The 15,938-nt window shown below is 40.2% G+C and overlaps 1 pseudogene; it reads left to right on the top strand.

Moving 5' to 3' along the window:
- The first annotated feature begins 10,216 nt into the window (after positions 1-10,216).
- LOC129554777 (beclin-1 pseudogene) lies at positions 10,217-11,615 on the top strand (annotated as a pseudogene).
- The last annotated feature ends 4,323 nt before the right edge of the window (positions 11,616-15,938 follow it).

Raw genomic sequence — 15,938 nt, 5'->3', positions numbered from 1 at the left:
TTCAAGAGATGCAAGAGATGCTGGTTTGATCTCCGGGTCAGGAAGATCATCTGGAGTAGGACAGGGAAACTCGTTCCAGTATTCTTGATGGAAAATTCCATGGAAAGAATTCCATGGCAGGCTACAGTCCATGGGGCCAAAAAGAGTTGGACACAACTAAGTGACTGAGCACATCCTTTGTACTCAGTTCAGTTCAGTTGCTAAGTCGTGTCCATGGACTGCAGCACTCCAGGCGTTCCTGTCCATCACCAACTCCCGGAGTTTACCCAAACCCATGTCCATTGAGTCAGTGATGCCATCCAACCATCTCATCCTCTGTCATCCCCTTCTCTTCCTGCCTTCAATCTTTCCCAGCATCAGGGTCTTTCCAAATGAGTCAGTACTTCGCTTCAGGCGGCCAAAGTATTGGAGTTTCAGCTTCAGCATCAGTCCTTCTGATGAATATTCAGGACTGATTTCCTTTAGGATTAACTGGTTGAGTCTCCTTGCCCTCCAAGGGACTCTCAAGAGTCTTCTCCAACACCACAGTTCAAAAGCATCAATTCTTCGGCACTCAGCTTTCTTTATAGTCCAACTCTCACATTCATACATGACTACTGGAAAAACCATAGCTTTGACTATATGGACCTTTGTGGGCAAAGTAATGTCTCTGCTTTTCAATGTGCTGTCTAGGTTGATCATAGCTTTTCTTCCAAGGAGCAAGCATCTTTTAATTTCATGGCTGCAGTCAGCATCTGCAGTGATTTTGGAGCCCAAGAAAATAAAGTCTGTCACTGTTTCCATTGCTTCCCTATTTGCCATGGAGTGACAGGACCAGATGCCATGATCTAAGTTTTTGAATGTTGAGTTTTAAGCCAACTTTTTCACTCTCCTCTTTCACTTTCATCAAGAGGCTCCTTAGTTCTTCTTCACTTTCAGCCATAAGGGTGGGTGGTATCATCTGCATATCTGAGGTAATTGATATTTCCCCCAGCAATCTTGATTCCAGCTTGTGCTTCATCCAGCCTGGCATTTCACATGATGTACTCTGCATATAAGTTAAATAATCAGGGTGACAATATATAGCCTTGACTTACTCTTTTCCCAGTTTGGAACCAGTCTTTTGTTCCATGTCCAGTTGTAACTGTTGCTTCTTGACCTGCATACAGATTTCTCAGGAGGCAGGTCAGGTGGTCTAGTATTCCCATCTCTTTAAGGATTTTCCACAGTTTATTGTGATCTACACAGTCAAAGGCTTTGGCATAGTCAATAAAGCAGAAGTAGATGTTTTTCTGGAACTCTCTTGCTTTTTCCATGATCAAACTGATGTTGGCAATTTGATCTCTGTTTCTTCTTCCTTCTCTAAATCCATCTTGAACATCCAGAAGTTCATGGTTCACATACTGTTAAAGCCTTGCTTGGAGAATTTTGAGCATTATTTTGCTAGCGTGTGAGATGAGTACAATTGTGTGGTAGTTTGAACATTCTTTGGCATTGCCTTTCTTTGGGATTGGAATGAAAACTGACCTTTTCCAGTCCTGTGGCCACTGCTGAGCTTTCCAAATTTGCTAGCATATTGAGTTTAGCACTTTCACAGCATCATCTTTCAGGATTTGAAAGAGCTCAACTGGAATTCCATCACCTCCACTAGCTTTGTTCGTAGTGATGCTTCCTAAGGTCCACTTGACTTCGCACTCCAGGATGTCTAGATATAGGTGAGTGATCACACCATCATGATTATCTTGGTTGTGAAGATCTTTTTTGTACAGTTCTTCTGTGTATTCTTGCCACCTCTTCTTAATATCCTCTGCTTCTGTTAGGTCCATACCATTTCTGTTCTTTATTGTGCCCATCTTTGCATGAAATGTTCCCTTGGTATCTCTAATTTTCTTGAAGAGATCTCTAGTCTTTCCCTTTCTATTGTTTTCCTCTATTCTTTGCACTGATCGCTAAGGAAGGCTTTTTTCCCTCTCCTTGCTATTCTTTGGAACTCTGCATTCAGATGCTTATATCTTTCCTTTTTTCCTTTGCTTATCGCTTCTCTTCTCTTAACAGCTATTTGTAAGGCCTCCTCAGACAACCATCTTGCCTTTTTGCATTTCTTTTTCTTGAGGATGATTTTGATCACTGCCTCCTGTACAATGTCACGAACTTCTGTCCATAGTTCTTCAGACACTCTATCAGATCTAATCCCTTGAATCTATTTGTCACTTCCAATGTATAATCATAACGGATTTGATTCAGGACATAACTGGATGGTCTAGTGGTTTTCCCTACTTTCTTCAATTTAAGTCTGTATTTGGCAATAAGGAGTTCATGATCTGAGCCACAGTCTTGTTTTCGCTGACTGTATAGAGCTTCTCCATTTTTGGCTGCGAAGAATATAATCAATCTGATTTTGGTATTGACCATCTGGTGATGTCCTTGTGTAGAGTCATCTTTTGTGTTGCTGGAAGAAGATGTTTGCTATGACCAGTGTATTCTCTTGACAAAACTCTGTTAGCCTTTGTCCTGCTTCACTTTGTAGTCCAAGGCCAAATTTGCCTGTTACTCCAGGTATCTCTGACTTCGTACTTTTGCATTCCAGGCCCCTGTGATGAAAAGGACATCTTTTTTGGGTGTTAGTTCTAGAAGGTCTTGTAGGTCTTCATAGAACCATTCAATTTCAGTTTCTTCAGCATTACTGGTTGGGGCATAGACTTTGATTACTGTGATATTGAATGGTTTGCCTTGCAAATGAACAGAAATCATTCTGTCAGTTTTGAGATTGCACCCAAGTACTGCATTTCAGACTATGAGGGCTACTGCATGTCTTCTAAGGGATTCTTGCCCACAGTAGTAGATAAAGTGGTCATCTAAATTAAATTCACCCACTCCAGTTCATTTCAGTTCACTGATTCCTAAAATGTGTATGTTCACTCTTGCCATCTCCTGTTTGACCACTTCTAATTTACCTTGATTCATGGACCTAACATTCCGGGTTCCTATACAATATTGCTCTTTACAGCATTGGACTTTACTTCCATCACCATTCACATCCACAACTGGGTGTTGTTTTCACTTTGCCTCCATCTCTTCATTTTTTCTGGAGTTATTTCTCCACTCTTCTCCGGTAGCATATTGGGTACCTACCAACCTGGGGAGTTCATCTTTCACTGTCCTATCTTTTTGCCTTTTCACACTGTTCATAGGGTTCTCAAGGTAGAAATGCTGAAGTGGTTTGCAGTCCCTTCTCTAGTGAACCATGTTTGAACAAACTCTGGGAGATAGTGAAGGACAGGGAAGCCTGGAGTGCTGAAGCCCATGGGGTGGCAAAGACATACAACAGCGAGAACATAAACAACAAGGGACACATGACCTAGGGCCAATTCCTCTGGGAGAGAGCATGACCCACCTCAGACTGTAACAACATCTGGTGGGTCTCTACTGCCTAAGGCACTCCCCAGTACATCTCAACTGTGGCTGCTATACCCCTTCTTTTCCCCAGCCTAACTGAGCAAGTGAGCCCTAATAAACCTTGGTCTATGCCCCTTCTTTGTCTAGGGAACAAACACCAGAGGGTGACTCACAAGCAGAGGTTGGACAAAACCAAAGTAGAACACTTCTCTGTAACCAAAGAAGAAGAGGGTAATTAGCTCCTGCAACCACAGGTGCTACAGATGAAATCCCAATTAACCTAAGACTCCGGAGAGCAGAGACAATTGTGGACTATGGGAGCAAGTGCAAGCTAAAGTCAGAGAAGGCAATGGCACCCCACTCCAGTACTCTTGCCTGAAAAATGCCATGGATGGAGGAGCCTGGTGGGTTGCAATCCATGGGGTCATTAAGAGTCGGACACTACTGAGCGACTTTGCTTTCACTTTTCATTTTCGTGCATTGGAGAAGGAAATGGCAACCCACTCCAGAGAATGTGCCTGGAGAATCCCAGGGACAGGAGAGCCAGGTGCCGTCTATGGGGTCACACAGAGTCAGACACGACTGAAGCAACTTAGCAGCAGCAGCAGCAAGCTAAAGTAAAGGCAAGGTCTGAATCTGAGCTGACCCCACACTACCCACATCAGGTCTGGAGACATTCCTAGAGATATTGGAGGACTTTCTGAGTAGGCAGAGTGACTGGAGCACACTGTGTGCAGAGGAAAATGGAGGAATCACAAGGACATTCTTCCGACTACCACTTTATATAGTTTTCTGTTTTTCTTCCTTTTTTTTAGTATTTTCTAATGTTGTTCTTTATTATTTCTTTCATTTTTATCTTTTATAATTACTTTTTCCTTTTTTATACACCTCATTTTTAAATAAATTCATTTTATTTCTTCCTGTTTTTACTGTACTGCTTAGTTACAAAGCGTTTTTAATCATGTTTTTAATTTTGTATTTATGCTAGTCTAGTTTTTAGTACTCTATTTCACTTAGGGGTTTGTTTATTGGTTTGATGGCTCTTCTCTTTTTGGACTCCTGTTTTTATCCTTTTTTCCTCTCTTCTCTCTCTTCCTTTCTCTTTGTAAATGTGTGAGTCTCCTTGCATGTTCTTGGCTGTTGAGCGTTGTTTCACCATTAATCTTGAAGTTTTGTCTTCTATGCTATGTGCCTGTGAAGTCTTGGTGCTGCAGGAAGGAGTTGGCTGAACCCCTGAGGTCAGAGAAATGAGTCCAAGACTTTGAACTATCAGAGAACTCCCAACCCCATGGAATATTACTCTGCAAGAACTCTCCCAAAGGCCTCCATCTCAACACCATCAAGATCAAGCATCACTCAAAGATCAGCAAACACCTGTGCTAGATGCCTCTCACCAAACCTTTAGCAAAACAGGAGAACACAACCCTTCCCACTAGCAAAAAGGCTGCCCAAAGCCATACCAAGCCCATAGTCACCCCGAAACACTTCTGGATATGCCACTGCCCTTAAGAGAGACAAGATCCAGCCTCATCCACCAGAATACAGGCACAAGTCCTCCCAACCAGGAAACCTTCACAAGGCACTGGTCAAAACCCAACCATGGGGGACAGACTCCATATTTAAGAGGAACTACAACCTTCCAGCCTGCAGAAAGGCGATCCCAAACACAGTAAATTAAACAAAATGAAAAGACAGAGAAATATGCAGCAGATGAAGGAACATGATAAAGACCAACAAGACCAAACAAATGAAGAGGAAATAAGCAGTCTACCTGAACAAGAATTCAGAGTAGTTATAGAAAAGAGGATCCAAAGTTTTGGAAATAAAATGGAGGCACAGATAAATAGACTGGAGGCACGGACTGAGAAGATACAAGAAATGCTTAACAAGGATCCAGAAGAATTAGAGAATAGACAATCACCAATGAACAACACAATAAATGAGATTAAAAATACAGTATAGGGAACCAATAGCCGAATAACGAAGGCAGAAGAATGGATAAGTGAGCTGGAATGGTGGAAAAAACTGAAGCAGAGCAGAATAACAAAAAAAGGATAAAATGAAATGAGGACAATCTCAGAGGCCTCTGGGACAACATTAAGTGCACCAACGTTCAAATAGTAGGGATCTCAGAAGAAGAGATAAACAAATGGCATGAGAAAATATATGAGGAGATTATACTCAAAAACTTCCCTAACATGGGAAAGGAAATAACCACCCAAGTCTAGGAAGCCCAAAAAGTCCCATATAGGATAGATCCAAGGAGAAACATGCCAAGACACATATTGATCAAACTAGCAACAATTAAACACAAAAACATTAAAAACAGCAAGGGAACAGCAACAAATAACATACAAGGTGATAACCATAAGGCTAAGAGCTGACCTTTCAACAGAAACTCTGAAGTCCAGAAGGGAGTGGAAGGATATACTTAAAATGATGAAAGGAAAAAAACTAAAATCAAGATTACTCATTCCAGCAAAGATCTTATTCAGATTTGAAGGAGAAATCAAAAGCTTTCCAGACAAGCAAAAATTAAGAGAATTCAGCACCACCAAGGGAGCTTTACAACAAATGTTAAAGGAATATCTCTCGACAAGAAACATTAGAGAAAGAAAAGGCCTATAAAAACAAATCCAAAACAACAAAATAAATAGTAACAAGACCATACATATCAATAATTACCTTATGTGTAAATGTATTAATCCTCCAATCAAAAGAATGACATTGGCTGAATGGATACAAAAGCAAGACCTCTATTATTGCTGTCTGCAAGAGATCCACCTCAGACCTAGGGACACAGAGACTGAAAATGAGGGTCTGGAAAAAGATATTGCATGCAAATGGAAATCAAAAGAAAGAGGGAGTAGCAATACTCACTTCAGATAAAATAGACTTTGAAATAAAGACAATTACAAGAGACAAGGAAGAACACTACATAATGATCAAGGGATCAATCTAAGAAGATATAATAATATCTAAATATCTATATTTTATTTATTTTTTAATTTATTCATTTTAATTGGAGGCTAATTACTTTACAATATTGTATTGGTTTTGCCATACATTGACATGAATCCTCCCCGGGTGTACATGTGTTCCCCATCTTGAACACCCCTCCCACCTCCCTCTCCATATCATCCCTCTGGGTCATCCCGGTGCACCAGCCCCGAGCATCCTGTATCATGCATTGAACCTGGACTGGCAATTCATTTCACATATGATAATATACATGTTTCAATGCCATTCTCCCAAATCATCCCACCCTCACCCTCTCCCACAGAGTCCAAAAGACTGTTCTATACATTTGTGTCTCTTTTGCTGCCTCGTATACAGGGTTATCATTTGCATCTTTCTAAATTCCACATATATGTGTTAGTATATTGTATTGGTGTTTTTCTTTCTGGCTTACTTCACTCTATGTAATAGGCTCCAGTTTCATCCACCTCATTAGAACTGATTCAAATGTATTCTTTTTATATGCTGAGTAATACTCCATTGTGTATATGTAACACAGCTTTAAATATATATGCACCCAACATAGGAGCACCTCAATACATAAAGCTAATGCTAATGATTATTAAAGGGGAAACTGACAGTAACACAATAATAGTGGGGGACTTTAACACTCCCTCACACTAATAGACAGATCATCCAGACAGAAAATTAACAGGGAGAAATGAGCTTCGAATGATACATTGGACCAGTTGGACCTAATTTATATCTATTGGGCATTTCATCCAAAAACAGTAGACTTCACTTTTTTCTCAAGTGCACATGGAATATTATCCAGGATAGATCACACCTTGGGTCACAAACCAAGATTTGGTAACTCTTAAAACACTGAAATTATTTCAAGCATCTTTTCTGGCCACAGTGCTACAAGAGTAGATATCAATTAAAGGAAAAAAATATATAAAAAGCACAAACACAATAACAGCAAATGAAGAAACTGATAAAGGATTAATCTTCAAAATATACAAGCAGCTCCTGCAGCTCAATTCCAGAAAAATAAATGACCCAATCAAAAAATGGGCCAAAGAACTAAACAGCCATTTCTCCAAACAAGACATAAAGATGGCTAACAAACACATGTAAAAATGCTCAACATCCTTCATAATCAGAGAAATGCAAATCAAAACCACAATGAGATACCATTTCACACCAGTCAGAATGGCTGCTATCCAAAAGTCTACATGCAATAAATGCTGGAGAGGGTGTGGAGAGAAGGGAACCCTCTTACACTGTTGGTGGGAATGCAAACTAGTACAGCCACTATGGAGAACAGTGTGGAGATTCCTCAAAAAACTGGAAATAGAACTGCCATATGATCCAGCAATCGCACTCCTGGGCATACACACCGAGGAAACCAGAATTGAAAGAGACACATGTACTCCAATGTTCATTGCAGCACTGTTTATAATAGCCAGGACGTGGAAGCAACCTAGATGTCCATCTGCAGAACAAGGGATAAGAAAGTTTTGGTACATATACACAATGGAGTATTACTCAGCCATTAAAAAGAATGCATTTGAATCAGTTCTAATGAGATGGATGAAACTGGAGCCTATTATACAGAGTGAAGTAAGCCAGAAAGAAAAACACCAATACAGTATACTAACGCATATATGTGGAATTTAGAAAGATGCAAATGATAGCCCTGTATACGAGACAGCAAAAGAGACACAGATGTATAGAGCAGTCTTTGGGACTCTGTGGGAGAGGGTGAGGGTGGGATGATTTGGGAGAATGGCATTGTGACATGTATGTTGTCATATGTGAAACGAATCACCAGTTCAGGGTCGATGCATGTTACAGGATGCTCGGGGCTCGTGTGCGGGGATGACCCAGAGGGAGGATAAAGGGAGGAGGGAGGTGGGAGGGGGGTTCAGGAGGGGGAACTCATGTTCACCCAGGGCAGATTCATGTCAATGTATGGCAATACCAACCAATATAATATTGTAAAATAATTACCCTCCAATAAAAAAAAAAGTTAAAAAAAATAAATAAAGTGACAAGATGACTATGAAAAAAAAAAAAAAAAGCACAAACACATGGAGGTTTCTCACACACAATATGCTTCTAAATAACCAGGAGGTCACTGACGAGATCAAAGAGGAAATCAAAAAATACCTGACAATGAAAACATGACAATTCAAAACCTATGGGATGCAGTAAAAACAGTGCTAAGAAGGAAGTTTATAGCAATACAAGTCTACCTCAAGAAACAAGAGAGACATCAAATAAACAACCTAACTTTACATCTAAAGCAACTAGAAACACAAGAGCAAAAAAAAAAAACCCAAAGTTAGTAGATGGAAAGAAATCATAAAGTTCAAAGAAGAAATAAATGAAAAAGAAAGGGGATAAGAGCAAAGATCAATAAAACTTAACAGCTAGTTCTTTGAGAAGACAAACAAAATTGACAATCCATTGGCCAGACACATCAAGAAAAAGAGGGAAAAGACTCAAATCAATAAAATTAGAAATGAAAAAGAAGTTATAACAGACAACACAGAAATACAAAGATCATAAGAGATTACTACAAGCAATATATGCCAATAAAATGGACAACCTGGAAGAAATGGACAAATTCTTGGAAAAGTATCACCTTCCAAAACTGAACCAGGAAGAAATAAAAAAAAATGAGCAGATGAATCACAAGCACAGAAATGGAAACTATAATCAAAAATCTTTTTGTGTATGGTGTTAGGGAGTGTTCTAGTTTCATTCTTTTACAAGTGGGTGACCAGTTTTCCCAGCACCACTTGTTAAAGAGATCGTCTTTTCTCCATTGAATATTCTTGCCTCCTTCGTCAAAGATAAGGTGTCCATAGGTGAATGGATTTATCTCTGGGCTTTCTATTTTATTCCATTGATCTATATTTCTGTCTTTATGCCAGTACCATACTGTCTTGATGACTGTGGCTTTGCAGTAGAGCCTGAAGTCCGGCAGGTTGATTCCCCCAGTTCCATTCTTCTTTCTCAAGATTGCTTTGGCTATGCAAGGATTTTTATATTTCCATACAAATTGTGAAATTATTTGTTCTAGCTCTGTGAAAAACACCGTTGGTAGCTTGATAGGGATTGCATTGAACTTATAAATTACTTTGGGTAATATATTCAATTTCACAATATTTATTCTTCCAATCCATGAACACAGTATATTTCTCCATCTATTAGTGTCCTCTCTGATTTCTTTCACCAGTGTTTTTTGGTTTTCTATATATAGGTATTTTATTTCTTTAGGTAGATATATTCCTAAGTATTTTATTCTTTTCGTTGCAATGGTGAATAGAATTGTTTCCTTAATTTCTCTTTCTATTTTCTCATTATTAGTGTATAGGAATGCAAGGGATTTCTGTGTGTTGATTTTATATCCTGCAACTTTACTATATTCATTGATTAGCTCTAGTAATTTTCTGGTAGAGTCTTTAGGGTTTTCTGTGTAGAGGATCATGTCATCTGCAAACAGTGAGAGTTTTACTTCTTCTTTCCAATCTGGATTCCTTTTATGTCTTTTTCTGCTCTGATTGCTGTGGCCAAAACTTCCAAAACTAAAATGGGTTAAAGATCTAAATGTAGGACCAGAAACTATAAAACTCCTAGAGGAGAACATAGGCAAAACACTCTCTGACATAAATCACAGCAGGATCCTCCATGACCCACCTCCCAGAATATTGGAAATAAAAGCAAAAATAAACAAATGGGACCTAATTAAAATTAAAAGCTTCTGCACAGCAAAGGAAACTATAAGGGACCAGGAAATAGCTGAAGGCTGGGCGATGGCAGTCTTGGAAGCCCCACTCGCAGACAGACCCGAGGCCATGGTACCCCCGTGGTAGACCGGATCAGGGTGGCGGGCTCCAGGTCCCGAGGGATGGAGGGGTCTAAGACATCCAGCAGCACCATGCAGGTGAACTTCGTGTGTCAGAGCTGCAGCCAGCCTCTGAAACTGGACACGAGCTTCAAGATCCTGGACCGTGTCACCATCCAGGAGCTCACAGCTCCATTACTTGCCACAGCACAGCTGAAACCAGGAGAGACCCAGGAGGAAGAGGCTAACTCAGGAGAGGAGCCATTTACTGAAACTCGCCAGGATGGTGTCTCTCGCAGATTCATCCCCCCAGCCAGGATGATGTCCACAGAAAGTGCCAACAGCTTCACTCTGATTGGGGAGACATCCGATGGCAGCACCATGGAGAACCTCAGCCGAAGACTAAAGGTTACTAGGGACCTTTTTGACATCATGTCAGGCCAGACAGATGTGGATCACCCCCTGTGTGAGGAATGCACAGACACTCTCTTCGACCAGCTGGACACTCAGCTCAAAGTCACTGAAAATGAATGTCAGAACTACAAACGCTGTTTGGAGATCTTAGAGCAAATGAATGAAGATGACAGTGAACAGCTTGGGTTAGAGCTAAAGGAGCTGGCATTAGAAGAGAAGAGGCTGATCCAAGAGCTGGAAGACGTGGAAAAGAACCGGAAGATAGTGGCAGAAAATCTCGAGAAGGTCCAGGCTGAGGCTGAGAGGTTGGATCAGGAGGAAGCTCAGTATCAAAGGGAATACAGTGAATTTAAAAGACAACAGCTAGAACTGGATGATGAGCTGAAGAGTGGAGAAAACCAGATGCATTATGCCCAGATGCAGCTGGACAAGCTGAAGAAACCAACGTCTTTAATGCAACCTTCCACATTCGGCATAGTGGACAGTTTGGTACAATCAATAACTTCAGACTGGGTCGGCTGCCCAGTGTTCCTGTGGAATGGAATGAGATTAATGCTGCTTGGGGCCAGACAGTGTTGCTGTTTCACGCCCTGGCCAATAAGATGGGTCTGAAATTTCAGAGGTATCGATTTGTTCCCTATGGAAACCATTCATATCTGGAGTCTCTGACAGACAGATCTAAGGAGCTGCCGTTGTACTGTTCAGGGGGGCTGCGGTTTTTCTGGGACAACAAGGTTGACCATGCAATGGTGGCTTTCCTGGACTGTGTGCAGCAGTTCAAAGAAGAAGTTGAGAAAGGCGAGACACGTTTTTGCCTTCCTTACAGGATGGATGTGGAGAAAGGCAAAATTGAAGACACAGGAGGCAGTGGTGGCTCCTATTCCATCAAAACTCAGTTTAACTCGGAGGAACAGTGGACAAAAGCTCTCAAGTTCACACTGACGAATCTTAAGTGGGGTCTTGCTTGGGTATCCTCACAGTTTTATAACAAATGACTTTCTTTTTTCCTTAGGAGTTTGTTTGCCTTAAAGGCTTTCAATTTGTTGTTTGCAGGAAAAAAAAAAGTGTTAAATTCGGGTACTATTAAACAGCATATGTTTGCAATACTAAAAGAGAAAACAAATCCACAAAAGCCACTTTATTTTAAAATATCATATAACAGATAGTTTCCGGAACTACAACATGCCATGTATAGCATCTGGTCTCTGTCACAGTTTGGACTCTTAACCTCATGCCTTCCTTTCCCTTTGTCCCCTCAAAACAAATAATTTAAGTTTGCTTTTTTTATTTTTAAACTGAGTTGAATTGAGATTGATGCGTTTTCACTGGAGTTTGTCTCTCTCAACTTCCTGCACTTAGAACGTGAACTAGAAACTTTTGTCTCCACTGAGAGGACAAGAAGTTTGAGATGCACAGTTGGATAACATGAGAAAATGACACAAGCTTTGGTCACCATGTGATATGATCAGAAGCTTGAAATTGTTCTAGTACTGAATGCCTGCTCTGCTCTGTGTTAAGAGATATGAAATGGTGTTTGATACTGTTTGAGACCTTGGTGGAGAGATTTAATTATTTGTAATAAAAGATCAACTGCAGTCTGATTAAAAAAAAAAAAGGAAACTATAAGCAAGGTGAAAAGACAGCCTTCAGAATGGGAGAAAATGATAGCAAATGAAGCAACTGACAAAGGATTAATCTCAAAAATATACAAGCAACTCCTGCAGCTCAATTTCAGAAAAATAACGACCCAATCAAAAAAATGGGCCAAAGAACTAAACAGACATTTTGCCAAAGAAGACATACAGATGGCTAACAAACACACGAAAAGATGCTCAACATCACTCATAATCAGTTCAGTTCAGTTCAGTCTCTCATTCGTGTCCGACTCTTTGCGACCCCATGAATCACAGCACGCCAGGCCTCCTTGTCCATCACCAACTCCCGGAGTTCACTCAAACTCATGTCCATCAAGTTGGTGATGCCATCCAGCCATCTCATTCTCTGTCGTCCCCTTCTCCTCCTGCCCCCAATCCTTCCCAGCATCAGACTCTTTTCCAGTGAGTCAGCTCATCGCATGAGGTGGCCAAAGTATTGGAGTTTCAGCTTTGGCATCAGTCCTTCCAATGAACACCCAGGATTGATCTCCTCTAGGATGGACTGGTTGGATCTCCTTGCAGTCCAAGAGACTCAAGAGTCTTCTCCAGCACCACAGTTCAAAAGCATCAATTCTTCGGCGCTCAGTTTTCTTCACAGTCCAACTCTCGCATCCATACATGACCACGGGAAAAACCATACCCTTGACTAGATGGACCTTTGTTGGCAAAGTAATGTCTCTGCTTTTTAATATGCTATCTAGGTTGGTCATAACTTTCCTTCCAAGGAGTAAGTGTCTTTTAATTTCATGGCTTCAATCAGCATCCACAGTGATTTTGGAGCCCAAAAATATAAAGTCTGACACTGTTTCCACTGTTACCCCATCTATTTCCCATGAAGTGAAATAATAATCAGAGAAATGCAAATCAAAACCACAATGAGGTACCATTTCACGCCAGTCAGAATGGCTGCTATCCAAACGTCTACAAGCAATAAATGCTGGAAAGGGTGTGGAGAAAAGGAAACTCTCTTACACTGTTGGTGGGATTGCAAACTAGTACAACCACTATGGAGAACAGTATGGAGATTCCTTAAAAAACTGGAAATAGAACTGCCATATGACCCAGCAATCGCACTCCTGGGCGTACACACCAAGGAAACCAGAACTGAAAGAGACACATGTACTCCAATGTTCATCGCAGCACTGTTTATTATAGCCAGGACATGGAAGCAACCTAGATGTCCATCTGCAGATGAATGGATAAGAAAGCTGTGGTACATTTACACAATGGAGTATTACTCAGTAATTAGAAAGAATACATTTGAATCAGTTCTAATGAGGTGGATGAAACTGGAGCCTATTATACAGAGTGAAGTAAGCCAGAAAGAAAAACACCAATACAGTATACTAACGCATATATATGGAATTTAGAAGGATGATAACGATAACCTGTATATGAGACAGCAAAAGAGACACAGATGTATAGAACAGTCTTTGGGACTCTGTGGGAGAGGGCGAGGGTGGGATGATTTGGGAGAATGGCACTGAAACATGTATATTATCATATGTGAAACGAACCGCCAGTCCAAGTTCGATGCATGATACAGGATGCTCGGGGCTGGTGTACTGGGATGAACCAGAGGAATGGAATGGGGAGAGAGGTGGGAGGGGGGTTCAAGATGGGGAACATATATACACCCGGGGCAGATTCATGTCAATGTATGGCAAAACCAATACAATAACATAAAGTAATGAGCCTCCAATTAAAATAAATAAATTTTAAAAAAATCTTCCAAAAAACAAAAGCCCAGGGCCAGATGATTTCACAGTGAGTTCTTCCAAACTATTCCAGAAAATTGCAAGATAGGAAAACTCCAAAACTCATTCTACAAGGCCACCATCACCCTGATACCAAAACCAGACAAAGATGCCACAAAAAAGGGAAAATTACAGGTCAATATCACGGATGAATATAGATGCAAAATTCCTTAACAAAATGCTAAGACAGAATCCAACAACACAATTTAAAAGATCAAGTGGGCTTTAGCCCAAAGATGCAAGGATTCTTCAATACACACAAATGAATCAATGTGATACACCACATGAACAAATTAAAAGATAAACATCATGTGATCACCTCCAGCTGTGACAAATCTATATAGCATATTAAAAAGCAAAGACATCACTTTTCCAACCAAGGTCTATATAGTCAAAGCTATGGTTTTTCCAGTAGGCATGTATGGATGTGAGAGTTGTACCATAAAGAAGGCTGAGAACCAAAGAATTGATGCTTTTGAACTGTGGTGTTGGAGAAGACTCTTGAGAGTCCCTTGGACTGCAAGGAGATAAAATCAGTCAATCCTAAAGGAAATCAATCGTGAATATTCATTGGAGGGACTAATGCTGAGGCTGAAACTCCAATCATTTGGCCACCTGCTGCAAAGAGCCAACTCACTGGAAATAACCCTAATGCTGGGAAAGATTGAAGGCAGGAGAAGGGGATGACAGAAGATGAGATGGTTGGATGACATCACTGACTCAATGGACATGAGTTTGATCAAGCTCTGGGAGATAATGAAGAACAGAGAAGCCTGGCATGCAGTAGTCCATGGGGTCACAAAGAGCTGGACATGACTGAGCAACTGAACAAGAATTGATAGATGCAGAGAAAGCTTTTGACAAAATTCAACATCCATTTATGATAAAAAGAAAAAACTCTCCAGAAAGAAGGTATTGAAGGAACATACCTCAAGATAATAAAGCTCATATATGACAAACAGCAAACATTATTCTCAAAGAAGAAAAACTGAAAGCATTTTCTCTAAGAACAGGAACAAGACAAGGCTGCCCACTCTCTTTACTATTATTCAACATAATTTTGGAAGTACTAGTCACAGCAATCAGAGAAGAAAAAGAAATAAAAGGAATCCAGATTGGACAAGAAGTAAAACTCTCACTGTTTGCAGGTGATGTGATACTATACAGAGAAAACCCTAAAGATGCCATTAAAAAATTGCTAGAACTAATCAATGAATATAGTAAAGTCACAGGATGTAAAATTAATACACAGAAATCCCTTGCATTCCTGTACTCTAACAATGAAAAATCAGAATGATAAATTAAGGAATGAATCCCACTCACCATTGCAACAAAAATAATAAAATACCCAGGAATAAACCAACCTAAAAAGACAAAGGACCTGTATGCAGAAGACTATAAGACACTGATGAAAGAAATCAAAGATGACACAAACAGAGAGACATATTATGCTCTTGGATTGGAAGAATCAATATTGTGGAAATGACTATTCTTCCCAAAGCAATCTACAGATTCAATGCAATCTCTACCAAACTACCAATGGTAGTTTTCACAGAACTAGAACAAAAAATGTCATAATTTGTATGCAAACACAAAAGACTCCAAAACCAAAGCAATCTTAAGAAAGAAGAATAGAACTAGAGGAATCAATCTTCATGGTTACAGACTATACTACATAGCTACTGTCATCAAGATAATATGGTACTGGCACAAAAACTGAAACACAGCCAAGGGAATAAGATAGTAAACCCTGAGATAAGCCCAGGCACCTATGGGCACCTTATCTTTAACAAAGAAGACAAAACTATACACTGGAGCAACTAGTCTCTTCAATCAGCAGTGCAGGGAAAATTGGATAGCCACATGTAAAAGAATGAAATTAGAAAACTTACTAACACTGTACACAAATATAAACTAAAA

Source organism: Moschus berezovskii, chromosome 15 (genome assembly GCF_049115385.1).
Source record: "Moschus berezovskii isolate FMDL1 chromosome 15, NW_MosBer_1.0, whole genome shotgun sequence".
Taxonomy (NCBI): domain Eukaryota; kingdom Metazoa; phylum Chordata; class Mammalia; order Artiodactyla; family Moschidae; genus Moschus; species Moschus berezovskii.
The sequence above is the reverse complement of the archived record's forward strand: the minus strand, read 5'-3'. Positions and strand labels throughout refer to the sequence as shown.